The sequence below is a fragment of the Natator depressus genome, chromosome 14, assembly GCF_965152275.1.
Source record: "Natator depressus isolate rNatDep1 chromosome 14, rNatDep2.hap1, whole genome shotgun sequence".
NCBI classification, from domain to species: Eukaryota; Metazoa; Chordata; order Testudines; family Cheloniidae; genus Natator; species Natator depressus.
This window is the reverse complement of record NC_134247.1, coordinates 29171677-29199455: the sequence shown is the minus strand read 5'-3', so window position 1 is coordinate 29199455 and position 27779 is coordinate 29171677. Positions and strand designations below refer to the sequence as shown.

Genomic DNA, 27779 nt, shown 5'->3' with positions numbered 1-27779 from the left:
TTATATTGACTCCATAAGTGAAGAGGACAAGAAGTGTTTGTTAAGCCAGGTGAAAAAGTACACAGACTTGATTCTTACAAATCTACAGTGGAGATTTCTGGATTTTACTCAACCTCCACGTAGCTTTTACAGATGCCTGTCTTATAAAACATCGACAGTTGAGTGGAGTGAGGCACTCCCAGCAATGGGGCTGCCGTGTGCTCAGGACAGAAGAGAGAATTTTGAACACAGAATGGAATATCATACCATGAATGAATGAAGATTTAACTTCAACTTCTTCATCATCACTAGTGGTTCGACCCAATTTTTGTGCTCTGTTTCCTAGGATGAAAGAAGTAGGAATTCATCTTTTGCTAATCTCAGTCACAACAGCTACAGCTGAGCGTTCTTTTTCCTCATTGAATAGAATTTTGTGTTCTGAAAGAAGTCGCCTTCTGCCCGATCATGTCGCATGTAATGAAGGACTGGAAGCAACGGACACACAAGAAGACACCAAAGAGTGCCAAATTACCACAAGAAACCAAGACAGATGTAGATGTAGGCTTGAATAGCCAACTTTAATTTTTGTGATGATTTTAAAACATGAGTTAAATCTAATACAATGGTCACAAAACATTTTTCAGTTTTTATAATGGTGCCATACAGCCCACCTTTGCCCTCACTGTGTCAGCCCTCATCGGCCCTCACGCCCCCCGCACCTCCGGAATATTCCAACACCCCCCATAATTTCAGTTCCTGGGAAAAACACTGGCAAGTCCCTTTTTACCTGTGTGTCCCCTTGGCTGAGCGGATCTCACTGTCTGTGTTTTGCAGAGAGATGAGGCCCTGTCTCTGGGTCTGAGCTGGGGGAGACCTGGACAGTCTGGCTCAGCAGGAGGGAATTAAGGGGTGCCCTTGCTGCCAGAACACTAGGCTCAGTGGTATGTCAGCGTGTCAAGTGACCGTCCCCAGGGGGTCCCGAACAGAAAACCTCTTACACAGTCTGAACTGTTTATATTTTTAATGATTATTTCTGACGTTTGCCTTGAGTCTGGCACTGATAGCAAGGTTTTCAATGAGGACAGTCGATGTATCTTGGCTCTCTGCTCCGATGGTTTTTGTTGGTTTTCTTCAGTCGTTTGGCCAAGAGATTTGCATATTCTGCTGCTTCCTCCTCGTCCTTCTGAGTGCGTTGCTTTTCGAGAGCAAGAAGTCTGAGTCTCTCGGGCAGCACTCAGGGAATTAGCAATGTTTGGTTCTTAGGAGCCTTGGTCCAGAGTTTCTTGCCTTCCTTTCGCAGGGGTTTGCTCAGTATATATTGACCGACATCATCTGTTTTGGAACGGTAGAACAGCTGGAGGATTCTGCCAGCCCTCTTGGGACCAAGTCGAGGAGGCCCCAGGAATCCCCCACTTCTGAATCTCCTCCTCCTCCCGTCCCCCCATCTCCTCCACATCGCTGTTGTCGGGGTCCTCCTGGAGCTGGGGCACTGGCCCCTTGACCGGCTGCTGCCCCACATTGACCCCCAGCAGCACCTCCCCTTAGCACCGCAGCAGGTGCAATCCAAAGGCAGAGCACGGCCAGGGGAGAAGGCAGAGCGCACAGAGACTTGTGCTGCTCGCATGAGCAGGAGCAGGGAGGCGAAATCCTCCCCCCAGAGACACTGGGCCTGGCTCTGCTGCCATGAGGATGCCCCGCGGGCTGCGTTGCCTGGGCAGGGGGAGAAGCTGATGCCTCCATCTGCCGCCGGAGTGCCAAAGCAGCCCGAGCCTAGGCCAACAGAGCCCGGCTCGCACAGGATCGGGGGCTCTTGAAGCGGGCTAAAAGCGAGTCCCGCCAGGAGCCCGGCTTCGGCTGAAGCCCGCTGGGCTGCTCTCGCAGCTGGCTCTGTCGGGTCAACGATCCCAGGGCGATCGGTGGGGTCCGTAACGTCGCCTCCAGCTCCCTAGGAGCCGCTCCCACGATCAAATCAGCCCCACTCGCTAAGAGCAATTTAAAATCAGCTCTTCCATTATACTTCAGTCACTTTCTAGGGGAAAGTGCGCGCTCCCTGGTTGACAGAACCCTTCAAACATCTTCACGTCCTACTAAAGCATTTACGACAAGCCGGGCCCGGCTCCCTAGCAGCGCCGAGCACCGCCCGCAGTCGCGGCCCTAGCCTCGTGGGCCGCTCCACCACTGTGACGAGGGGCTCAGTGCCAGCACGGGCCGCGGCCCCTTCTGCTAGGGAGGGACTAACTCCACCAGGAGCCAGGCCAGGCTAGAAGGTGAATGATGCCAGGCAGCTCTGCATCCCTGGGGGAGCGACAGGGTCCCATAATATCAATAGAGGTCAGGAGCCTAAATACCTTGTTGATCTGGGCCTGGGAGAGAGGAGACCAGGAGGAGCTTAGAGAGTGGAGTGTGTGAGGCTGATGAGAGATGGGGACAGGTGTGACACTTGTACCGGGACCCGGAGCTCAAAACGTCTGTAACTGGGGTGGAATGGAAGGGGTGGAGTTCCAGCAAACATGATGTACCCCAGATTTCTATAGACAGGCATGTAGAGTGCATGTGTGTCAGCAGAAGGAGAGGGGGTGGGAGGGATAGGTCAGTGGTTTGAGCATTGGCCTGCTAAACCCAGAGTTGTGAGTTCAATCCTTGAGAGAGCCATTTACAGATCTGGGGCAAAAACTGGGGATTGGTCCTGCTTTGAGCAGGGGGTTGGACTAGATGAGGTCCCTTCCAACCCTGATATTCTATGTGACCTGATTTCATATTCTTGCAACTGCACCCATGTTTTCTTTAACTGTGGCCTCATAGCAGGTAGGAATTTCCTCCCTACTGGGAGCGAGTGTAAGTTGGATCTTGCTGGGTAAAGCCAGTTTTTGGCCCCACCCTCCCACACTCCTGCTGCCTAAAGAGAGAACCAGTCTTGCTACTCCCAGAGCATGAACAAATTCTGAAAAGTGCTCCCAAGGCAAGTTCCTTCCTGACCCTCGTTAGGTTGGATCGTGCCCTGAAGCATGAGGGTTTACAGCCCTTCCCAAATTTTTTAGTGATTACTAAAACAACCTTTAGTATCTAACTCTGGATACTCACCTCATCCAAATAAAATTATTCTGGGAATCTTGCCAAGTCCTTGGCCTCAACAACATCCTGGGGCAATGAGTTCCGCAGGCTAATTATGCATTATGTAGCAGAGCATTTCCTTTTATAGCATCATCTGCTTTTCATCTAATCCTTTATTCTACACTGATTTTTAAAACCCTGATCCACAGTTTGTTCCTTTCCTGCACAGCTGTGTTCATGGCACACGCTTATGGACCCAGCTACCTTCCTCCTCCAGTCTCACCCACCTCAAAAGGAATGATTCCTACCATCAATCCTGCATGGGGCTAACAGTGCCACTCTCGCACAAGGGGAAGGGACTGGCTTTGTGTTCTGGGTTTGTACAGCACCTAGCACAACCCTGGTCCAGGCATGGGGCTCCTAAGAGCTGAAGTAATACAAAATCATAATAATAATAAATAAGGGGTGTCAACGTTCCTCCCCCACTCTGAACTCTAGGGTACAGATGTGGGGACCTGCATGAAAACCTCCTAAGCTTACTTTCACCAGCTTAGGTTAAAACTTCCCCAAGGTACAAATTAATTTTATCCTTTGCCCTTGGAATATCCACTGCCACCACCAAACTCTAACTGGATTTACTGGGAAACATAGTTTGGACACGTCTTTCCCCCCCAAATCCTCCCAACCCTTGCACCCCACTTCCTGGGAAAGGTTTGGTAAAAATCCCCACCAATTTGCATAGGTGACCACAGACCCAAACCCTTGGATCTGAGAACAATGAAAAAGCATTCAGTTTTCTTACAAGAAGACTTTTAATAGAAATAGAAGTAAATAGAAGTAAAGGAATCACCTCTGTAAAATCAGGATGGTAGATACCTTACAGGGTAATTAGATTCAAAACATAGAGAATCCCTCTAGGCAAAACCTTAAGTTACAAAAAAGACACACAGACAGGAACAGTCATTCTATTCAGCACAATTCTTTTCTCAGCCATTTAAAGAAATCATAATCTAACACATACCTAGCTAGATTACTTACTAAAAGTTCTAAGACTCCATTCCTGTTCTATCCCCGGCAAAAGCAGCATACCAACAGACACAGACCCTTTGTTTCTCTCCCTCCTCCCAGCTTTTGAAAGTATCTTGTCTCCTCATTGGTCATTTTGGTCAGGTGCCAGCGAGGTTACCTTTAGCTTCTTAACCCTTTACAGGTGAGAGGATTTTTCCTCTGGCCAGGAGGGATTTTAAAGGGGTTTACCCTTCCCTTTATATTTATGACAAGGGGGCAGAAAAGTCTGATCGGATTCTCCCCTAAGCAGCTGGGAAATATCAGGCTTATTAATGTGCTAAAGAGACTGTGATGGCTACATTAAACAAATTTAAAAAAAAAAAACTTTCAGAGTGAACCTCTGTGTATTAAAAGGGAGGTGAATGACTTGGAAAAGTGCTGTGATTTTCACTCAGTGGCATGCAGTGGGCATGTGGTGCTGTGCCACAAGAACTGCATGCCCCAGGCTGTTAGACACTAACTCCAGACACTGCTAGAAAGTGATTCACCGTTTATTTAAAGGGGGGACTTGTTTCTCGTGGGAGGAGATGGGTTAAACAAGAGAGAGACTCAAGATCAGTGTCTGAAATTTAACCCTTTCCGGGCCTTGAAGGAGACGCAGTTGGGTCACTTATAAATGACTGTGAGTGTTATGGTGGCACCTAGAGCTCAGCTCTTGAGGTCAGGGCTGCATTGTACTGAGCGCTGCACAGAGACACAGCGAGAGACAGTCCCATCCCCCGCTCAAGATCAGGGGCCCCTTATGCCAGGCTGGGGAGCAGGTCCCCTTGCCTTCAAACCCCTCTGCAAATGAGTTGGCAGCGTGTGGAGCTGATTGATCCTTTTTGTTTCTTGTTTCAATTCAGTTCCTCCTGTGGGCGGGGGGAGGGAAATGGACAATTCATGAAATGGAGTCAGACTGATCTTTGAAAACAGCGTGAGAAAACTCAAACTTTGTAACTGCCATTTCTGGGTGGGATCTGGGGTCCCTCTGACCTCAGGGCCAGGGGGCACAGGAGGAGGAGGAGGGAAGGGTGGCGTGGCGTTGATAGCCATGTAAACAGAGTATTAGGGAAGGTTTCTGGCTGTAAGAACCATAGCACAAAATGTCCACTGGAAACCAAAGGACAGCACTTTGCTCATCACAGAGAGCAGGGTTCCTCTTGAAAGCCTCCTATCTCCACACCCAGAGAACAGGCTGCATGCAGAGCAGACTCAGGAAAGGGGGTGGGGAGAACTCTGGGGGGGGGGGGAGGAGAGAGATTGAAATTGAGGTGAGGAAAGGAAGGAGGGAGGACTGAGAAAAGGGGGAACAGGAGAAATACAGGAAGGGGACGGGGGAGAGAAAGAATTGGGATAGAAGCAGGAACTGGAGAAGGAAAGAGAGAGGAGAGGAGGGAGAAGAAGAAAAACCCGAAAGAATCAGGGAGGGAAAATAGGGAGCAGCCCCCAGCGACTGCGATAAAGAAACCCCAGAGCTGGGAATGAACTCCGCATTCACGGCCCCTGGAATCAATGTGCACCTCTGAGAGGTGAAACACTGATGGGGGGTTGGGGGGTCAGATTGCACCCTTCAGCCTGGCCCCCCTCCATGCACCATGTAACCTAAACCAGCTCCCCACATCTGCCTGGAATCAGGGCCTCAGCCTGCAAATCCCAGCAGCCTCTCTCGCTCCCCCGTTCTCTGCACACTGCCCCCTAGGTCAAGTGGCTGCAACGCGGCTGTTAGCCCATCTTGGGTCTTTGTCCCAGCCCTGCAGCCAGCCAGCCACGGGCCCTGCATAATCCAGCAGGTTTTGGTCATTGCCTGACTGCTGCGTATGATCTGCATGCTCTGGTCCTCTTTGGCTCCTGGGAACCAGCAAGCAAGAAGTGGCCATGAGCCACGAGGCTCCTATCATGGCTCTAAATCACGGGCTTGACCCCCTGGGTCCTTTACTGCCGTGGCAGGTTGTTAGACACTGCAATGGCCCATGCTGTCTGTTCCCTGCTGCACACGTAGGAGGGGTGAACCAAAGAGCTCTGTCCCCTTGAAGGGATTTGGCGCGCTTTGTGCTAATCTGATCAGTGTCGTGACAAATGTCCCGCCACGCTGGTAAAGTTTCATTCATTTCAACAGCGGATGTAGTTAAGGCTCTTGGTGCCTTGTCCAATCCAGGATCAGGATGCTAATAGAGTATATGTCCCCGCCCCTGTGTGTATTGCAGTTCCCTTGCGGCGGGCTTTTTTCGCGGGTTTTTCCTTGCACTAGCAATGGGGGAAGACATGATGTGTGTGAAGAGGGGAGTTTGGGCTCCCCCTCCTCAGCTAATGCACAGAGAGGGGGAGATGGAGCAGGGACCTGACCTGCAAGGAGTGCTGCAGCCATGAAGTCCCTGGACGAGGGAAGCTGTGATCTTCCTACGTAGCAGTGGCTTGTGAAACTGACCCCCAACCCCCTGCTCTGCAAAGGGGGACACGGGCTTGGGTGGAGATCAGAGGTTATGTGGGAGACCCTGATATGGCAGCAGCCCTATTGTTGTTTTTACAGCCCCCAAAGGTGGGCTAAAGGGCCTCCCAGGACACATGAATGATGTACTATTATTTGCAGATTTAATAATTTTATTAAGATGATGTTGAAGTAAAAAGAAAATGGTACAGAATTTAAGCATAGAAGTTTCTGGTTATCAGGGAATAAGGTACAGATTATCAAGGGATGTGAAATTCAGTTTAGGAACAGATGGCGTAAGGAATACATAATCTGCAATCTCCGCGATTGGGGGTAAAAGTTTAACGGGTCAAAGTACAGACATTGAGATATGGGGTCATGTTGTTCATATAATGGCTATGTTCAGGTGTGGAGTATAATGAGTGGATACGATGATGAGGATGGATTGACCCTCATTTGGTGGGAATTAATGTTCAGTGGTTTATGGCTCCCAGCAGAACAGAATCCCATTGTGCTCGGTGCTGTATCTGTATGTAGTAAGAGACTGTCTCTGCCCTGAAGAGCTGTGCTAGGTGCTGTAGAGACACTTAGTTAGAACTGCACGGTCTCTACCCTGAAGCTGGTATGATCCAGTTTCACATGTGGCACCAGGAAAGGGATGAACAAAATACCTGAAAGGAGGATAGGTGTGTTACTGCCTCAGTTTCCATAGATACAGGTTTTTTAGGTCTACTTCTGAGTCCTCAGCTTGCCTAATCCCTATGGTATATCACAGCCCCAGTGCATGAAATGCAGCCACCTCTGGGTTGGGGCAGCTGGCAATAGCCATGCAGCAACGTTGCCCAGGGATTGCTTGCCAAGTACTGAAATATAACTGCCTCTGGGGTTGGGTGCAGCAGCTGGTTGACAGCCATATAGTAACAATGCGCAGCGATCGCTCGTCCAGTGCCGAAATGCAGCCATCTCTGGGGTGGGACTCATCAAATGTTTAAATGTATATCAACGTTTTTGCAAAAATTTTTAGTTGCATTTTTTCACTTAGAACAAACTCAGGTTTTGGGTTAAAGGGGATGGAGGCATGGAAGAGAGTATATAGTGAACAAAAGATTGATTTTAAAAGTGTCAGAACAATATTGTGAAACCAAGAAATTCCTATAGTCTTGACAATCTTTCACGAAAAACCCTTGCATTCCAAAAATAGTCACTTTTCTACAGACAATCCTTCCTTTGGAAAAGATTTTCAACCGTGTCTAGAAATCGCTCCCAGGTCAGTGTCTCTCTGAGTGTGGGGTGCACTCATTTGCCCTCCCCCTGGGGATGTGTATGAAGCACTCGTTAGAGGGGTACAGAAGAGGTATAAATAAAGATGATTAGGTCTTTAGGAATACACATGTGGAGGGTGTGGGGGGAGAGAGACATGACTGATTGTATTGTCCTGAAGCAGTGCACAGCTTCCGAAGATTTGGTGAATGCTTCTCTGGGGGAAGCAGTGAAACTGACGACACAGAGTGCTGTCAGTTGCACAAGGATAAAATGGGGAAAGGTTGTGTGTGTTTAACCTCTTTCAATCAGTGGGCTCTTAAATGTTGCAAATAATCTCTCGCTCAACCAGAAGTTAGGGGCTTGAGGTAGGAGTCTCCCAGGCATGGTCTTCACTGCAAAAGTGTGTTTACACGGAGATAGCTAACTTCATGTAAAATCCTAGTGGAGACAAGGCACCAGTGGCTTTAACCTCAGTGTCACTTGTCCAGGTAAATTCCAGGCTGAGCGTATAGCATTCCTGGACTAGCTACATCAAGGTAAAAGACACCTCTCCCTCACCTCTACTAGTACTTTACATTGAGTTAGCCAGCTGAGTGTAAACACATACTTTTTGAGCTGGGAGGTTGATTTTTTTGTTTTGCTGCTTTTTGGTGGGGGGGGGGGGAGGGCACTGAAGCCATAATAGTGACATTTTCTAGCCTGTGTTATTTGTATTACTGTAGCACATAGGAGCCCCAGTCATGGATCAGGACCCGATTGTGCTAGGTGCTGTACAAAATAGTACAAAAGACAGTCCCTGCCCCAAAGAGTTGACAATCTAAGTATAAGACAAGAGACAGATGGAGGCAGACAGACAGACAGGGGAGTGGAAGGAAATAATGAGACTGTATTGGTCGGTATGATAGGCAGTGGTCTCAGCACCCCAGGAGACAGGCTGTTGAATTTTTGGTAGACCTCAGGGCAAAGAAGAGCTTTGATTTGGGAATTGGAGATGGATAATGAGGTAGGTTTGCAAATGTTGAAGGGGCTCTCCTCCCGAGCATGTAGGGCATGTGGCAGAAAGCACGAAGGTAGTTGTCTGAAAATTTAGCAAGTGGGTGTTGCTGGCAGCATGGACCGATTGGAGGTGGGAGTCAACACCTTGGTACAGTGAATGAGAGATGTCCGGTTGGGAGAGGACAGTACGTGAAGGGCCTTGAAAGCGAAGACAAGCAGCTTCTGTTTGATGCGATAGAGAAGGGGGAGCCAGTGGAGGGATGCAAAGAGGGGTGACATGGTGAAAGCAATGGGCTAGGAGAATGATCTTTGCAGCTTGCAGCAATATTCTGAATGGATCTGAGCCGGGCAAGAGTGAGAAGAGAAGCATGTGGCAGTAACTGAGATGTGATGTGATCAGAGCCTCGATGGGAATTTTAGCTGTGTGGATGGAGAGGAAAGGCTGTATCTTAGAGATGTTATGCAGGAAAACTCCACAAGACTTAAGCACAGCCCTGGATGTGAGGACCTAGATCAGAGGTGGGAAAGTACGGCTCGCGGGCCACATCCGGCCTGCGGGACTGTCATTCCCGGCCCCTGAGCTCCCGGCAGGGGAGGCTAGCCCCCGGTCCCCCCGCCCCTGCAGCCTCACCTCACTGCGCCGCCGGCGCTCTGGCCCGCTGCTCCTACCGGGCAGCGTGGCTGCAAGCTCCTGCTGCTCTGAGCAGCGTGGTAAGGGGGTGGGGGGGGTGGATAAGGGGCAGTCAGGGGACAGGGGGCAGTTGGATGGGGTGGAGGTTCTGGGGGGGGCAGTCAGGGGATGGGGAACAGGGGGGGTTGGATAGGTGTGGGATTCCCGGGGGGGGGCTGTCAGGGAGCAGGGGTGTGGATAGGGGTCGGGGCACTCAGGGGACAGGGGTTGGTTAGGGGATGGGGTCCCAGAGGGGGTGGTTAGGGATGGGGGTCAGTCAGGGGGTGGGAAGTGGGAGGGGGCGGATGGGGGTGGGGGCCAGGCTACTTGGGGAGTCACAGCCTTCCCTACCCAGCCCCCCATGCCGTTTTGCAACCCCGATGTGGCCCTTGGGCCAAAAAGTTTGCCCACCCCTGACCTAGAGAGAGGTGTGAGTGGAAGATGACAGGTTATGGGCCTGAGTGACAGGCAGGATGCTGGCGTTGTCCACAGCGATGGAGAAAGGAGGTAACAGAGAGGGCTTAGACAGGAGGGGAGAGACAGAGAGCTCTGCTTTAGCCATGTTGGGCTTGAGCTGACAGCTAGGTAGGCACAAGGAGATGTCCCAGAGACAGGCTGAGGTGTTCATTTGGCCAGCAGGAGATGGGGCTGGTGCAGAGAGGCAAATGGGTGAGTTGTCAGCATCGAGAGGGGAGTTGAATTTGTGTTTACAGAGGAGACAACCCAGAGACGAGGGGCAGAGGGAGAAGAGAACAGAAGAGGGAGGCTGGCCATAAACCATGTCACATTTACTGGTGTTTTTTTTTTTTTCAAGACCTCCCCCTTCCTTGTAGCACACTGTTACACCGAAACAAACCAGTAAGGACCCTCCCCGCCCCATGTGTTTATATACTATTTGGTCAGCCCCAGGGGACCAAGGACAGAGCCCTTGGAAGGGCCCCGGAGAGCTGGCAGGAGGGGGAAGCAGCGATCAGAGGGGTCGGGGGTGGGGGGAGCAGGGGAGGGCAGAGGGAGGACAAGGTTTCAGGAGGAGGGCGGGCAGGGCGGGCAGGCCAGGGAGGGCGAGGACTGAGCCCCGATCGGAGCTTTGCCCGGGGCCGGGCGGGACGCCGCTCGGGCACCCGGCCAGCCCGGGAGAGAGGGGGAAGGTTTGTCGGGAGCGGAGTGGCCGGGAGTCCAGTGGCGGGGATCGGCGGCTGTTGCGATGACACTCCGCCACATGATGTCAGAGCTGGTCTCTTCGGTCGCTCTGCGGCTGCGAACTCACCCGGCGGGATCCGGCTGCGAGCCCGCCTGGCTGCTGGGACCTCAGCTGCTTCCCCCGGCTGCGGCGCCGGGCGCTCTTCCCGCGGGGTGAGACGCTCCGGGTCCCAGGGGTCCCTGCCCGGACCGCGGGTGGGTGGATGCTGAGGGCTGCTCGGCGGTGGCTCGCTCGCTGCGCGGCGGGGTTTGCAGGCCGGTTCCAGCCACCGCCGGGCTGGGGCGAGGGGGGAGCGCGGGCCTGAATGGGGGGGGGCTCAGGCGGGGGCCCGGAGGGGGAGGGGCCGGGACCCGAATGGGGGGCGGGGCTCGGGCGGTGCCTGCGGACCGCATGGGGAGGGCAGCGCGGCGGCGGGGGCCGGTTCTTGGCCGAAGGGGGGTGATTCAGGGGGGCGGGCCCCGGGTCGAAGGGCGGGGGGGGGTTCGGGAGAGCCCCCCCCCCAAGGGAAAGGAGGTGCTGGGCAGAGGAGCGCCGGACGCCGGTTCAAGTCCCGCCCTTCAGGGAGGGGGCTGGGCCAGGGACAGGGCTGTTTCGAGCCCCAGCCCCTCCCCTTCTGATATCCGACTCACACTTACTTCTAGAAAAAAGAAAAGGAGTACTGGTGGCACCTTAGAGACTAACCAATTTATTTGAGCATAAGCTTTCGTGAGCTACAGCTCACTTCATCGGATGCATACTGTGGAAGCTGCAGAAGACATTAGATACACAGAGACCATGAAACAATACCTCCTCCCACCCCACTCTCCTGCTGGTAATAGCTTATCTAAAGTGATCATCAAGTTGGGCCATTTCCAGCACAAATCCAGGTTTTCTCACCCTTCCCCCCCCCCCCCCGCCACACACACACAAACTCACTCTCCTGCTGGTAATAGCCCATCCAAAGTGACCACTCTCTTCACAATGTGTATGATAATCAAGGTGGGCCATTTCCTGCACAAATCCAGGTTCTCTCACCCCCCCCTTTTTCCAAAAAACACACACACAAACTCACTCTCCTGCTGGTAATAGCTTATCCAAAGTGACCACTCTCCCTACAATGTGCATGATAATCAAGGTGGGCCATTTCCAGCACGAATCCAGGTGTTCTCACACACACACACCCCCAAACACACACAGAAACTCACTCTCCTGCTGGCAATAGCTCATCCAAACTGACCACTCTCCCCACAGTGTGCATGACAATCAAGGTGGGCCATTTCCAGCATAAATCCAAGTTTAACCAGAAGGTTGGGGGGGGGGGCTAGGAAAAAACAAGGGGAAATAGGCTACCTTGCATAATGACTTAGCCACTCCCAGTCTCTATTTAAGCCTAAATTAATAGTATCCAATTTGCAAATGAATTCCAATTCAGCAGTTTCTCGCTGGAGTCTGGATTTGAAGTTTGTTTGTTGTAAGATAGCGACCTTCATGTCTGTGATTGCGTGACCAGAGAGATTGAAGTGTTCTCCGACTGGTTTATGAGTGTTATAATTCTTGACATCTGATTTGTGTCCATTTATTCTTTTACGTAGAGACTGTCCAGTTTGACCAATGTACATGGCAGAGGGGCATTGCTGGCACATGATGGCATATATCACATTATGCTGGAAATGGCCCACCTTGATTGTCATGCACATTGTGGGGAGAGTGGTCAGTTTGGATGAGCTATTGCCAGCAGGAGAGTGAGTTTCTGTGTGTGTTTGGGGGTGGGGGGGTGAGAAAACCTGGATTTGTGCTGGAAATGGCCCACCTTGATTATCATGCACATTGTAGGGAGAGTGGTCACTTTCGATAAGCTATTACCAGCAGGAAAGTGAGTTTGTGTGTGTGTGTGTTTTGGAAAAAAAAAGGGGGGGGGGGGTGAGAAAACCTGTATTTGTGCTGGAAATATCCCACCTTGATTTTCATGCACGTTGTAAGGAGAGTGGTCACTTTGGATAGGCTATTACCAGCAGGAGAGTGAGTTTGTGTGTGTGTGTTTTTGGAGGGGGGTGAGGGGGTGAGAGAACCTGGATTTGTGCAGGAAATGGCCCACCTTGATTATCATACACATTGTGAAGAGAGTGGTCACTTTGGATGGGCTATTACCAGCAGGAGAGTGAGTTTGTGTGTGTGTGGCGGGGGGGGGGGGGCGCGGAGGGTGAGAAAACCTGGATTTGTGCTGGAAATGGCCCAACTTGATGATCACTTTACATAAGCTATTACCAGCAGGAGAGTGGGGTGGGAGGAGGTATTGTTTCATGGTCTCTGTGTGTATATAATGTCTTCTGCAGCTTCCACAGTATGCATCCGATGAAGTGAGCTGTAGCTCATGAAAGCTCATGCTCAAATAAATTGGTTAGTCTCTAAGGTGCCACAAGTACTCCTTTTCTTTCTAGGAGGATTGTGTGTGTGAGGAGGGTCTTCTCCCCCACCCCCAGCTGGGTGCCTGTCACGGGTGGGCGGGGCCTGTAGTAGATCAGGTCTCTGAGGCCCTGGGGGCGGAGGAGCTGATAGGAGTAAAGGGGTTTTAATCATCATGGCACCGCCTCTGGCAGGGGGTTGGGCTGCTGGGCAGGGAACGAGAAACCACAAATCGCCTCCCCCATCCCTGACCTGTCCTGCTGGGTCCGCCTCGGTTTCAGATCGGCTGGAGAGTCTGGAGCAGGGACGGGGAGCCAGGGCCAGGACCTCTGCCTCAGCTTTGCTGCTGCCAAATCGGACCCACTCAGACGGAGAGGAGCTGAGCCCAGCCCAGCACCTGCAGCAGCGTCTGTGGCCTGAGTGTCGCTGAGAGAGACAATGGGGACAGCATCTGGGGCTGCTGAGAGTGAAGAGCTGCTGCAGGAGTTGTGTGTTAATGGCAATGGACACCGGGAGACTGGAGGGAACCCAGGTAATGGGGCATCTCTGCCTGGGGGCAGGCTGGAGAGAGACACTGAGACTGCCCGGGGTGCTGAAAGGGGGCATGGCCCTCCCACTTTTTGTCACTGGCCCCGCCCTTCCCCCTCTTCTTCCCCCTGAGGTCCCCCCACCCCGCCTCTGGCTGGCAGCTGGAGTCCAGGCAGTTGCAGGGAGCCGAGGATGACCCTCCACTTGCCTGGGGTGGGGGGCCGAGAGCAGCCCCTGGTCCGTATCCCTCCCCCCAGGCTCCCTGGCCAGAGCAGAAGGAGAGTCTATAGTTCCCCACAGCTGTGGCTCTTACCGTGGCCCGGCTGCTGCTCTGAGGCCCTGCTACCCAGCCAGAGCCGGATCTTGGTAACAGCCCCCGGGTAGCTCTAGGGAGCCATGGACCCTCCATCTGCCCTTGGGGGGGGGGGGGTCTGCCTGACCCTCGGGGCTCCTTTCCCAGAGCATCTGAGGGAAGGAGCAATCGACAGAACGGTGCATGTTCCAGGGCAGCTCCAGCCCTGGTGCTGTCAGTGAGACGTGTCCCCCCAGCCCTGCCTGACGGGTCTTTCTGTTTCAGACCCTCCTTGTAACTGCAAGAAAAGTCCAACCCGTAGAGTTGTGGTTGCACTGATAGCTGTATCGTCTGCTTTGATCGCTGCCATCATTGCTCTGGCAGGTGAGTTCCCAGCTTCCGCCCTGCTCCCTTCCCCTCCAGCTACGATCTCCGTGCATCCCATTCCCCCGTGACCTACCACGCTCACTCTCTCCTCCCGGCCTGTCTGGCTTTTGCCCCTGGGACAGAGGATTCCTGGGGGATGTTCCTCCCCGACCCTCCTCCTGCTCCCTCCCAGACCCCTGCACCTGGGCACTCTCTGTGTCGGGACGATCTGACTGACATTAGCCCCCCCAGCCCATCTCTGAGCACTTTGGGTCCAAGTCGCCTTTGCCATGCGCCATGAAGCAGTCCCTGACCAGGGTGTCCAGTGGGACAGGGTGCAGAGCATCCCTGAGCCCTTTGCCTTCCCTGTGTTGCTCTGAGGTTACCAGCCTGGCCTTTCTGGATCTTCAGGTCATGCCTGTGGCCGGGCGGCAGGTGCTGCCGTGTTACTGAAATGAGCCGTAGAACTCAGTCGAGCCCCCTCCACCAGCGCAGTGTGGAAACCCACCAATCGCTGAGCTGGGCCATGAAGGGTCCCTTAGCACCATTCACTCCCCTGGGCCGCCCAGACGGCGTGTGCTCGTGCAGAGGGCATCTGTTTGCCGTGAACATGAACCCTGCTGTATCCCCCCGTCGTCTGGGGCAGGGGGTGCTGGAGACTGTCAGGGTTGGGATTTCTCTATTGCCCTGGGATCTGATCACTGGGCCCCAGGAGGGTTTAGCAGCTGGCAGAGGGGATTGAATCCAGGTCTGTCTGCATTAGGAATCCTCTGTGCCGATGTCATGACATCCGTGCAGTTGAATTGGGGCAAACCGCTAAAGGAGACGCACTGCACTGGTGCACAAAGGAGCTTGCCTTGGTGCAGTTTGCTGCAGGAAGTTATCAGAGCGAGCCGCACTGCTCCAGCGCATCTCCAGGAGGTGTTTGCCCTGATGTCACTGAGTCACTGTGATTATACTGGTGCAAATTGCTCTGATACAGATGGGCCCTGAATCCCAGCTCCCTGCTGTAATGGCAGGCTGTTGCAATGGGCAGCATTGGCTCTCGCTGTGTAAGGTGGGAATCTGTGAGCTTAGGGTTGGTTACACACCTGCAGGTGCAGGGAGCTCTGCAGAATATGTGGCATCTGACCTGGAGATGGATGGTGGAGACAGCCTGTGCCATCAACTGTTAGTCACTGACTTCTCTGCTCAGTTCAGTAGGGGAGGGGTGTGGGCTACTGTGCACTGCACAGTTAAATCTACAGGGTCAGACATGCCTTGTGCATGAGGTGAACACATGCTCGTTTTCTGATCACCGCTGCCACGTTTCCTAACTCTTCCAGACTCAGAGTGTCTGTTCCTCGCTGAGCGCCAGCCACATGGGAAGGCTTGAAAACCAGCTACTGAGTTACTGTGGTGCAAAAAAAAGTGATGTGCTCAAAAATGTCTGGAGGGGTTTGAGTCCAACTCCTCTCAACTAGACAGGCCTTTCAAATCCTCTTTGGTGTCACTTATGGGTGACCCCACCGCTGCTCTTTCATGGCTCTGAAAGGGTTATGCTGCCGTGAGGGCTTCCAGAAAGTGCCTTTCTTGCTGCTGTGTTTGGGGAAAGAAAAGTCTGCAGGTAGGAGGTGAATTAAGTTCCATCATTCCTGGCCCACAGGGCAACAGGTCACTTCCGGTTGCTGTGGTTTCTGGCACCCCCTTGTGGCTTTCATGTCCCTGCGTGAAAGTTCCCACATTCTTCTCAGTTGTTCACCTGCTGTTTGTTGCGAGGTTGAACGTCCATCTGTTGATCTTGTGCCTGGGGTGAAATGCTCTGAGCTGTGTCAGTCCTTCCCCGGCTGGGAGTGTCCCTGGAATCCTTCTTGCCAGGCAAATTTACTGTGGTAAACGCCTCCGTCCCCCTGCTTCTAATTGCCTTGGACCTGCCCCAGCTGGGGGTCCCAGCAGGCTTGGCAAACCGGTCAATTGACTGCCTGTTTGGCCACAGTCAAATAGTGTCAAATACTCCAGCAAGAACCCTGGGGGTAGGAGGCAGTGAGATTTTTGATTGCGTCTTGGAGCCTCACTTGTGTTTTTCAGAACTTGGTTTCAGTGTTTCACTTTTTAATCTGAGTTAAAATAACTCAGTTCAATATTTTTTTAAAAATTAGGCATAAGTATCTATCTAAAGCTAAACCTACTGGAGACAATGACATCTTGCTCTTTTTTGTTACTGTTCTGATAGATTGGTATTTTAAAATATTTGACCATTTGTTTTGTTTTATGACACATTTGATGAACCAGTCAAATGCCCAATTCTAGGTGCAACTCTTACCCTCCATGTTACTTTCTCATTCTCAGTGCTGGCGTCTAAGCTTTCATCAGCTGATCTGTGCCCCCCTGCTTGCCCAGACGGCTGGATGGGATACTGAGGGAAATGCTACTATTTCTCAGAGATGGAAGGGAGCTGGACTGACAGCCGGAGCCGCTGCTCTGCAGCGGGTGCCTCCCTGGCTGGGATCGACAGTGAGCAGGAAATGGTGAGAGACTCTGGAATTGCCGTACACTGATCTTGGCACAGCGGTGGCTGCTGCAGTAGGACCTGGGCTCTGCCCCGTGGGGTGAGGAGCAGCTCTGACCCCTCCCGTGCTGGGAGGCCAGAGTGAATGAACTTCCAGCGGCTGAACGCCAGCCCTGGCTGGGCCCAGGGCCCTACTGTCTGTGTGTGATCACAGGGATTGCCCATTCTCCGCTGCCCCCCTCCCCAAATAGGGAGACAGCTTCTGTCTAGGGCAGGGCTGGCTCAGGCATCTCCTGGCCTGCTGGCTGCTGGAGTGGGACTGAGAACCCAGCCAGTGCTCCTGTTGTGGGGATGGGAAAGGAGCAGCCAGCTGAGGAGGCGGCGGAGGAGGGGATCCTCTCACATTGACCCCTCCCACTTCAGCTTGACTCGCTCCCCCCTCCTGCCTTGCTGTGGTGAGTGGGGGCTGCTCTGTAAGAAGAGACGTCTCTGCAGAGAGCTCAGACCCAGCAGCTGCCCCCAGCCCAGGGGGACTTGGGGTGCGTGTGACTGGGAGCACTGGGGTGGGGCTGCTCTGTCCAGGGGGAGGGTTAATACTGCCTGGGTGATCTTATACTTTGCAAAAGGGAGGGGAAATGCCCCCCCGAAAATTGAGTGCCTTCAATATGGGGGGAGGGGTAGCTCAGTGGTTTGAGCATTGGCCTGCTAAACCCCGGGTTGTGAGTTCAATTCTTGAGGGGGCCATTTAGGGATATGGGGCAAACATCTGTTGGATGATTTAATTGGGGATGGGGGTGGGACTAGAAGATCTCCTGAGGTCCCTTCCAACCCTGACACTCTATGAATATGCGGCTGGGATTCTCTGCAGCACAGAGCCCTGGAGGGGTGGGGGAAGCACCGGAGCTGGGGCTGATACCTGCTGTCCCTCGGCTTTCTTTAAGGCGTTCCTGCTGCGCCATAAGGGTGTCCGGGACCACTGGATCGGCCTCCGGAGGGAGCAGGGTCAGGCCTGGAAATGGGCCAACGGCACCGAATTCAACCACCTGTGAGTCTCTCTCACCCTCTGGACTAATGCCCTGGGCCTGGGGATGCTGGTGTCTGAGCTGTTTGAGTTCAGGGAGATCCACCATTCAGTGCTGGTGAAACAGCCAGACCCGGCCCTGGTCCGTTCGCGTCCTGCGTGTATCGGAGAGCGACGGGAGCCGGCGTGTCCCTGAGCTCTCGGCCCCTCCCCGCAGCACGGTGCTGGGCCGGAGACAGAGCCCGCCATAGCCAGAGGTGCCCTCGCAGCCCGCTGGGATTTCAGCGGGGACACTCGCTGTTCTCCCCCAGCCCTCTTCAGCAATGTCTCTGGGGGTGTCTGACCCCCCTGGGGAAAGGAGGCAGCAGGGAGCTCAGGTTAACAGTGGCTGCTGGAGAGGGCAGCATGCCGAGCACTGCATGGCAGGTGCAGGTCCCGCTGGGGATTGCAGCCGGCAGGTTTGAGTGACTTGGCTGGTGAGGCCTCTGAATCCGCAGCAAGGCACCGATGTTAAAGGAGCCTGCGGTTCACAGGTGCTGGACGCCTGGGGCTCCCACTGGAACGGGGTACAGTAGTGATGGCTGCCCAGCCAACAACCCGCGATGGGTTTCAGTGGGCTCCAAGTGTGATCACAAAACCTTGAGCCCGGAGCAGGGTTTGAACCCTGGAATTCAGCACTAGAAGCATGAGCCTCTGCCATAGGAGCGAAAGAATCCACTTCTTTAAATGAAAATCCCACCGACTGATAAAGCTCTTACGCAGGCCAGCCATTAGAGGGGGATGGAGACCCCCCACTTCCCTGGTCTGGGTTACTTCAGTACTTTGAAAACTCAGGCTGTTATGGCACTGGGTCAGGGCTCCCCAATGGACAGTCCCCATTCTGCTGTATTGGACCCAACCTTTGGATCCCACCTGCTTCCAGCCTCACTCGGTCTGAATAGCCACCAGACACTGTCCAGTGTTCGGGCCTCTGTGGCCCTCTCCTGTGGTGCAGACTCCCTGTCTGGTACCCTCCTTAGGATGTGGGACCCTGCAGATCAGCTGCTGTAGGACCCAAAACCAGGTCTGAACCCTCCCAAACCTCCCGAGAGGCATGTTGTTCCTAGAGCTCCACCCTCCGCTCCAGATGAACTCTGGGAGGGTCACGTGAGGGTTACAAACAAGGCACACATGCTTTCACAAAGGAACTTCTTCAACACTCTCTTTTTCCCCCATCCCCAATGGAAAGCTCAAGAGTTATAGATCAATGGAAAAGGAAACCCCTGAATGCAATTTCCTCTTTCAGTGTCATCTTGGTTCTGCTCCGTGTGTTTCAAGGAGGCGAGATCCCTCCTGCCCCCCGCTTTTCCTGCTCGGTCGTCTGGTTCTGGTGATGGTCTTCCCCTCTTGTTAGAGGACCGGTCCCTTTTGACAATCAGTCTAACAAATTCTCTCCGTCCTGCTGGGGACTTTCCGTTCTCCAGCACCCCTGTGGGCGGCTCAGCCTAGAGGGTCACGAACAGTCAGCGGTTCTGCAAAGCCCCCGCTGTCCTGAGCTCTGCTCCTGAGGGGCTGGGAGAGTAGCTGCTCCGCACTCAGGCCTGCACTGTGGAGAAGGGCTCCCCTGGCTGGGACTAGTGTGAAATGCCCGGCTTCTGCCTGACTGCAGCTCCCTGGCTTCTGTGTTGCAGGTTTCAGATAAGAGGAGGAGGTGACTGCGCGTATCTGAAGGACGAGAAAGGGGTCAGCAGCTCACGGTGCTACATGGGAAGACGGTGGATCTGTAGCAAACCTGAGGTGTATGTGATGGTGTGAGGATGTGACGCAGCAGGGAGGGGGGAGTGTTGACCTGGGAATGTGCCCTGGGGACGGGAGACCTGAGAGCCTGTCACCTGAGCCAGGAGGGGGAGGGGGAGGTGACACCTCTGCCCAGGAATGTGGACGGAGGCTGCAGCAGGGAACCTGCTCGGTGGGTTTAGTTTCAGTTTGGGGCTGGGTGGAGGAACACAGGGAACCCCAGGGCTGGGGTCTAAGCTCCCTGCTCCCCCAGAAGGACTTCACTGAGGGGTCCTGGGTGTACCCACAAGCTCTGTTTTGGACTGTGTTCCTGTTGTCCAATAAACCTTCGGTTTTACTGGCTGGCTGAGAGTCTCAGTGAATCCCAGGAAGAGGGGTGCAGGGCCTGGACTCCCCCACACTCCGTGACAACTGGTGGCAGCGGTGGGATCTACTGCACCCCGTGAACGGCGCTTCCTGCAGTAAGTGACTGGGGAACAGTAAAACGAAGGGGGATTGACGGGGACCAGGCGTGCTGAAGATTCAGAGAGAGACGGTTTCAGGGGGCGGTTAACCCCTGGGAGTGTGTCACCAGAGAGAAGGACTTTTGCAGTAACAGGGTCCCCCGGGGGATTGCAGCGAGCGGTCCCAGGGGCGGAGGAGTCTGCAGCTCGACCCTGGCAAAGAGGTGGTGACCTCAAGAAGGACTGGCACACTAGGGGCTTTTCCTGGAAACCGTGGACAGCTGCCCGGCCTGCGAGTGGCCAGCCGGGAGATGTACGCTAAACGCCTTAAGAGCGACCTGGTGGAGCTGTGCAGGCAGAGGGGGCTGCGCGTCGGGAGGTCCACCAAGGAACAGCTGATTGCCCAGCTGGAGGAGAGGGATCGCTTGGATGACCCGATCCCTGTCCCTGAGGGAAGCCGCCCGGCGGACGCAGCGTGGGCCCTGGGGCCTGACCAGGCTGGGAGGGGTCAGACTGCTGCCCAGGACACCCCGAGACCCTTCCTACCTATGCCTGGGGGAGGGGTTGTGGGAAGCCCAGCGAATACCGAGGGCCCCCTGACCCCAGCAGCCAGCAGGGGATCCTCCCAGCGGAGCTCCCCATCCCTGGAGCGGATGCGGCTGGAATGGGAGAGGGAGAGGAAAATGAGGGAGCTGGAGGATCATGAAAAACAACGTCAACATGAGGAGAAACAACGTCAACATGAGCAGGAGGAGAAGGAGAAACAACGTCAACATGAGCAGGAGGAGAAGGAGAGGGAGCGTCAGGAGAAGGAGAGGGAGCGTCAGGAGAAGGAGAGGGAACGTCAACATGAGCAGGAGGAGAAGGAGAAACAAAGACAGCATGAACTGGAGCTGGCCAGGCTGAGGAGCAGTGGGGCCCCGGCTGCGGTGAGTGCGGGGGGACCCAAGACTGCAAGGAGCTTTGATAGGTGCTTCCTGGCCCAGCGGAAGGAGGGGGAGGACATAGATAGCTTCCTGACGGCCTTTGAGAATGCCTGCGAGCTGCACAGGGTTGACCCTGCCGACAGGCTCCAGTTCCTCACCCCCTTACTGGACCCCAAAGCCGTGGAGGTCTACAGCCGGATGACAGGGGCAGAGGCAGGGGACTATGAACTGTTCAAACAGGCCCTGCTCCGTGAGTTTGGGCTGACCCCCGAGATGTACCGGAGAAGGTTCCGGAGTCAGCGTAAAACGCCTGAGGTCACCTACCTACAACTGGTCAACAGGATGCAGGGATATGCCCGCAAGTGGACAGCTGGGGCCCAAGCTAAAGAGGACCTGCTTGACCTGTTTGTACTGGAGCACCTGTATGAACAGTGCCCTTCCGACCTGAGGCTGTGGCTGGTGGACAAAAAGCTCGCGAACCCCCAGCATGCAGGGCAGCTGGCCGACGAGTTTGTGAACAGTCGGTCAGGGGGTAGCCGGGAGGAGTCCCAAAAGAACAGGCCCCCCCCGATGCAGAGAGAGAGTCACCATGGGGCCTCCCAGCGGGGAAATAGGGAGAACCCCCTCCAAAGGGGAACGCCTGGTGTCGGGCCCCTCCGACCCGTTCGAGGGGACCAACGTGACCTGAGCTGCTATCACTGTGGCCAGAGAGGCCACGTACGGGCCCAGTGCCCCGGGCTCAGGGACAAACTGAGCAGACCCAACCTACCCAGGGTTAACTGGGTAGGGACTCAGCTGGACGAGGGGCAGGCGACCCAGGAAAGGGGGGCTACCAGTTTGCCACCTGCTCAGGAGGGAAGAGTACCCCCAGCCAGCCCCGCCAGAGGGCTGGAGGCTCTGGACTCAGGGTGCTCGGTTTACAGGGTGGGTGCGGGGCTGTCCCTCCGGAGAGAGTGCCTTGTTCCCCTGGAGGTGGATGGGAGGAAGGTCAATGGATACTGGGATACGGGCGCGGAGGTGACGCTGGCCCGGCCCGAGGTGGTGGCCCCAGATCGGGTGGTGCCCAACACCTACCTGACCCTGACGGGGGTGGGCGGGACCCCATTTAAGGTGCCCGTGGCAAGGGTACACCTGAAATGGGGGGCCAAGGAGGGCCCCAAGGATGTGGGGTACACCACCATTTGCCCACTGAAGTTTTGATGGGGGGAGACCTAGAGGACTGGCCAAGCGACCCCCAACCGCCCTGGTTGTGACCCGTAGCCAGAGCCGGCGAGGGGCACTGCGACCTGACCCTGGGGAGGGTACCACACTGGAGGCGCGAGACCCTACTCGGGTGGGGAGGGAGCGCCGAGGGGCACGGCTCAGAGAGGATGCGGCCTCAGACCTGGCCACGGAGGGGGAACCGGGCCCCATCCCTTCCCCAGCCGCTGAGTTCCAGGCTGAGTTGAGGAAAGATCCCTCCTTGCAGAAGCTCAGGGACCTGGCCGACCTCAGTGAGGGACGGACCATGAGGAGAGGCTGCCAGGAGAGGTTCCTGTGGGAGAAGGGGTTCCTGTACCGAGAATGGGCTCCCCCAGGGGAAGGGGAGTCCTGTGGGATCAGGAGGCAGCTGGTGGTCCCCCAGAAGTACCGCCGCAAGCTCCTGTCCCTGGCCCATGACATCCCCCTCGCAGGGCACCAGGGAATCCGGCGCACCCGGCAGAGGTTGCTACAGAACTTTTACTGGCCCGGGGTCTTTACCACCGTCCGGCAGTATTGCCGATCCTGTGACCCCTGTCAGAGGGTGGGGAAGGCCCGGGACAAGGGGAAAGCGGCGTTGAGACCTTTGCCCATCATAGAGGAGCCTTTCCAGAAGGTGGCCATGGACATCGTGGGGCCTCTCAGCAAGACGACCCGGTCGGGGAAGAAATACATTCTGGTGGTGGTAGATTTCGCCACCCGCTACCCCGAGGCAGTGCCCTTAGCTTCCATTGAAGCAGACACCGTGGCAGATGCGCTCCTGACCATTTTCAGCCGAGTGGGGTTCCCCAGGGAAGTCTTGACAGACCAAGGCTCCAACTTCATGTCGGCCCTGCTCCGGTGCTTGTGGGAGAAATGTGGGGTCCGGCATGACTGGGCCTCAGCGTATCACCCCCAGTCCAATGGGCTGGTGGAGAGGTTTAACGGGACGCTAAAGATGATGCTGAAAACCTTTATGAACCAGCACCCGCAGGATTGGGACAAGTACTTACCTCACCTGCTGTTCGCGTACAGGGAGGTGCCCCAGGAGTCTACCGGATTTTCGCCTTTCGAACTGTTATATGGAAGGAGGGTGAGGGGCCCCCTGGACCTGATGAGAGACGAGTGGGAGGGGAAGGCCACTCCCGATGGAGAGTCAGTGGTGGAGTATGTCCTGACCTTCCGAGAGAGACTGGCTGAACTCATGGGCCTGGCCAGGGAGAATCTGGCCAGAGCCCAGAGGAAGCAGAAGGTCTGGTATGACCGCACGGCGCGGGCCCGGGCCTACGCCACCGGGGATCAGGTGATGGTTCTCATCCCCGTGAGAAAGAACAAACTACAGGCCGCCTGGGAGGGCCCGTTCAAGGTCGTCAAGCAGCTCAATGAGGTAAACTATGTGGTGGAGCTGTCGAACCGGGCCCACCACCGCCGGGTGTACCATGTGAATATGATGAAGCCATATTATGCCAGGGGGAATGTGGTGTTAGCTGTGTGTGGTCAGTGGGAGGAGCAGGGAGATGACCCTTTAGTAGATCTATTCCCTGGGACCAGAGCTGGTTCCCCCCTGGAAACAATCCCCCTCTCGGATCAGCTCACCCCTGCCCAGCAAGCTGAGGTCAGGGGGGTGCTGCATCCGTACCAACAGCTGTTTTCCAACCAGCCTGGACGCACTAATCTGACTGTCCACCGGGTGCAGACAGGGTCGCACCCGCCGATAAGATGCTCCCCCTTCCGAGTCACAGGGAAAACTGCTCAGGACCTGGAAAGAGAGGTCCGGGACATGCTGGCTTTGGGGGTGATCCAGCCATCGGCCAGCCCTTGGGCCTCGCCGGTGGTGCTGGTCCCCAAAAAGGATGGGTCGGTCCGGTTCTGTGTGGACTATCGGAAGCTCAATGCCATCACTGTATCTGATGCCTACCCCATGCCCAGGCCGGACGAGCTCCTAGACAAGCTGGGAGGAGCTCGGTACCTTACCACCATGGACCTTACAAAGGGCTACTGGCAAGTGCCGCTGGATGCAGATGCCCGGCTGAAATCGGCCTTTATCACCCCTCTGGGGCTCTATGAGTTTCTGACCCTGCCTTTCGGCCTCAAGGGAGCGCCGGCCACCTTCCAGCGCCTGGTGGACCAGCTCCTGAGGGGGATGGAGAGTTTTGCCGTGGCGTATATTGACGACATCTGTGTCTTTAGCCAGACCTGGGAGGACCACGTGTCCCAGGTTAGACAAGTGCTGGACCGACTCCAGGGGGCTGGGCTGACTGTCAAAGCGGAGAAGTGCAAGGTGGGGATGGCTGAAGTATCTTACCTGGGCCATCGGGTGGGGAGCGGCCGCCTAAAGCCGGAACCGGCCAAGGTGGAGGTGATCAGAGACTGGCCCGCTCCCCACACCAAAAAGCAGGTCCAAGCCTTTATTGGGATGGCAGGATACTACCGAAGATTTGTGCCCCACTTTAGCGCCATCGCCACCCCCATCACTGAGCTATGCAAGAAGGGGAAGCCAGACAAGGTGGTCTGGACCGAGCAGTGCCAGGAGGCTTTCCGGGCGCTGAAGGAGGCTCTGGTCAGTGGCCCAGTTCTAGCAAACCCAGACTTTGACAAGCCCTTTGTGGTGTTCACCGACGCCTCCGACACGGGACTGGGGGCGGTGTTAATGCAGGAGGATGAAAAGGGGGAGAGACACCCCATCGTGTACCTGAGCAAGAAGTTGCTACCCCGGGAGCAACACTACGCGGCCATCGAGAAGGAGTGCCTGGCCATGGTGTGGGCCCTCAAGAAACTAGAGCCCTATCTCTTCGGGCGACACTTCACCGTGTACACCGACCACTCTCCCCTGACCTGGCTGCACCAGATGAAAGTAGCCAACGCCAAGCTCCTGAGGTGGAGCCTGCTCCTGCAGGATTACGACATGGACGTGGTCCACGTGAAGGGAAGTGCCAACCTGATAGCGGATGCGCTGTCCCGGAGAGGGGGCCCCGAACTTCCCCAGGTCACCGGTCACAGTGACCCCGCTCAGTTCAGTCTCGAAGGGGGGAGAGATGTGAGGATGTGACGCAGCAGGGAGGGGGGAGTGTTGACCTGGGAATGTGCCCTGGGGACGGGAGACCTGAGAGCCTGTCACCTGAGCCAGGAGGGGGAGGGGGAGGTGACACCTCTGCCCAGGAATGTGGACGGAGGCTGCAGCAGGGAACCTGCTCGGTGGGTTTAGTTTCAGTTTGGGGCTGGGTGGAGGAACACAGGGAACCCCAGGGCTGGGGTCTAAGCTCCCTGCTCCCCCAGAAGGACTTCACTGAGGGGTCCTGGGTGTACCCACAAGCTCTGTTTTGGACTGTGTTCCTGTTGTCCAATAAACCTTCGGTTTTACTGGCTGGCTGAGAGTCTCAGTGAATCCCAGGAAGAGGGGTGCAGGGCCTGGACTCCCCCACACTCCGTGACAGATGGGAAAAGAGACTGCACTGGAAGGGGGCTCGAAATGAGACTCCTAGAAATGACACTGATCCAACTCACACCTACTTGAACGAGCCAAGTCCCCATTTGTCAGCCTGGCCAGGATCTCAATATCAGGCAGCGGGGCCCTCAAGCAATAAGTGTGTCTCGTTTAAACTGTGGATTCTTCGTATGTGCCTTCTGCTTTTGAACCTTTAAACTCAGGGTCACATTGTCAAGCTTTTCTCTGCAGCTGAGAGGGAGTGATCTCATGAGAAGGAGTCTCAGCCACACGCTGGGGAAATGAGGTAAGGGAAGGCCTTGTTCGTTTAGTCTCCAGAACAGCATTTCTCAGATGCAGCCACCCGCTGATTGTTTTGCAGCCACAAGAGCCTCCAAAGTGCCCCAACAATCGCTGAGATGTTAAGTATTAAAAGTGCCTTCTAAATGCCATAAATCCCAATGCGCGCTCCCTTTTACACAGCACCATGCCGGCAGAGCTGAGCTACATCGGTGTGGTTTTCTTTCAAGTCACAAAGTGTATTCTTTGGCTAAGAACATAAGAACGGCCAGACTGGGTCAGAGCAAAGGTCCATCCAGCCCAGTATCCTGTCTGCCGACAGCGGCCAACGCCAGGTGCCCCAGAGGGAGTGAACCTAACAGGCAATGATCAAGTGATCTCTCTCCCGCCATCCATCTCCACCCTCTGACAAACAGAGGCTAGGGACACCATTCCTTACCCGTCCTGGCTTATAGCCATTAATGGACTTAACCTCCATGAGTTTATCCAGTTCTCTTTTAAACCCTGTTATAGTCCTAGCCTTCGCAACCTCCTCAGGCAAGGAGTTCCAGAGGTTGACTGTGCGCTGTGTGAAGAAGAACTTCCTTTTATTTGTTTTAAACCTGGTGCCCATTAATTTCATTTGGTGGCCCCTAGTTCTTGTGTTATAGGAACAAGTAAATAGCTTTTCCTTAGTCACTTTCTACGCACCACTCATGATTTTATAGACCTCTAATCACTGTGTTTACATCTCATGTTACTGCAGCTCAGTAAGTGGCTATGGGCCATGTCACTGCATGGTGTTTGGGTAGGTTGCGATTGTTCATGGGGGGGAGGTGAAAGAGTCAAAAATGTGACTGGGTATCAGAAAGTATTTCAGATAATCTAGTGCCAGAAAATGACCTTGAATGTGACAGCAGGTGGCTCCTCTGGGACCTTCTGCGAAGAAAAGCAAAACAGAGAAAGAAAAAGGAACACTTCAGCACCAGGGGGAAAGGCAGTTTCCTGTGTTTCTGAAGCCACCCGATCCCGTTTCTGAGCAAGTTGCAGTGTGAGAGAGAAATTCCTCAAATTGAAATGTATGTAGTGCAACGTCCCTACAGCACTCGTGCAAGGGAAGTTGAACCAAATTACCACGGTGAGTTTCAGAGGCGCAAGCTGTTAAATGATGCAAAAACCAAGCTGAAAAGACAACAGGAACGGCTCAGATTTTGTTGTTACTGTTATCATTGTTATTATTACTGGGCTAGGTTGATTGGGTTATTTTGTCTGTGAAAGAAATTTTGGACATATTGGCAGATTCATTCTCTCATTATTATTTGGACTTCTCTTATGTAAAGGATTTTTAAATTTAGTTCAGAATTGTTGTACAGCCGTCCACCTTTGACCAAAAAAGCAAAAGAAGAACAAAGAAGACAAGACTGTGCAAAGCACTGGTTTGTTCTGTGTTTAGGTCCAGTAAAGATAAGACACAACTGTACCTTATATTTATTATTGAGTCTGCAAAAAATCCCGACGTAAATATGCACGTGTAATGTATTTATTTGTTTTTCCTACAGTTAGTTAAGTATTGTCAGAGCCGCATGCTGAGGCTGCCAAAAGCTTGTGAGAACCCCGGCGCTAGAGAGCGTGAGGATTTGGTTTTCTATGTGACCATTACTTTCCAGTATTTATTCACTCTCGCTTGCATCTCTGTTCTTTGATGATAAACTCATTCCTGTTCTCTGTATATCTAAGTGCTGTGTTCTCAATAGAGTGGTTGGCCTGAATTGAATCTTACAAGCTGCTGTGGACCGCGCCTGTGGGATTAGAGTCACAGTTCTGCATGTGCTCCGTGGAACGGGCTGAGCACTCCAGAGGGACGCTCAGAGGCTTTGGGGGTGTCTATCGCTAACCTGTACACAGAGAGCGAGGCCTGCAGGGGGCTGGAAGGTCAGGCCTGCGCTGCCAGGGGTGGTGGTTTGAGAGAGCTGACCCATGGCAGGCCTGGACAAGGCTCCC

At 54.5% G+C, this 27779-nt stretch overlaps 1 pseudogene; it reads left to right on the top strand.

Moving 5' to 3' along the window:
- Positions 1–13455: 13455 nt before the first annotated feature.
- On the top strand, positions 13456–25548 carry LOC141998307 (C-type lectin domain family 2 member D-like; annotated as a pseudogene).
- The last annotated feature ends 2231 nt before the right edge of the window (positions 25549–27779 follow it).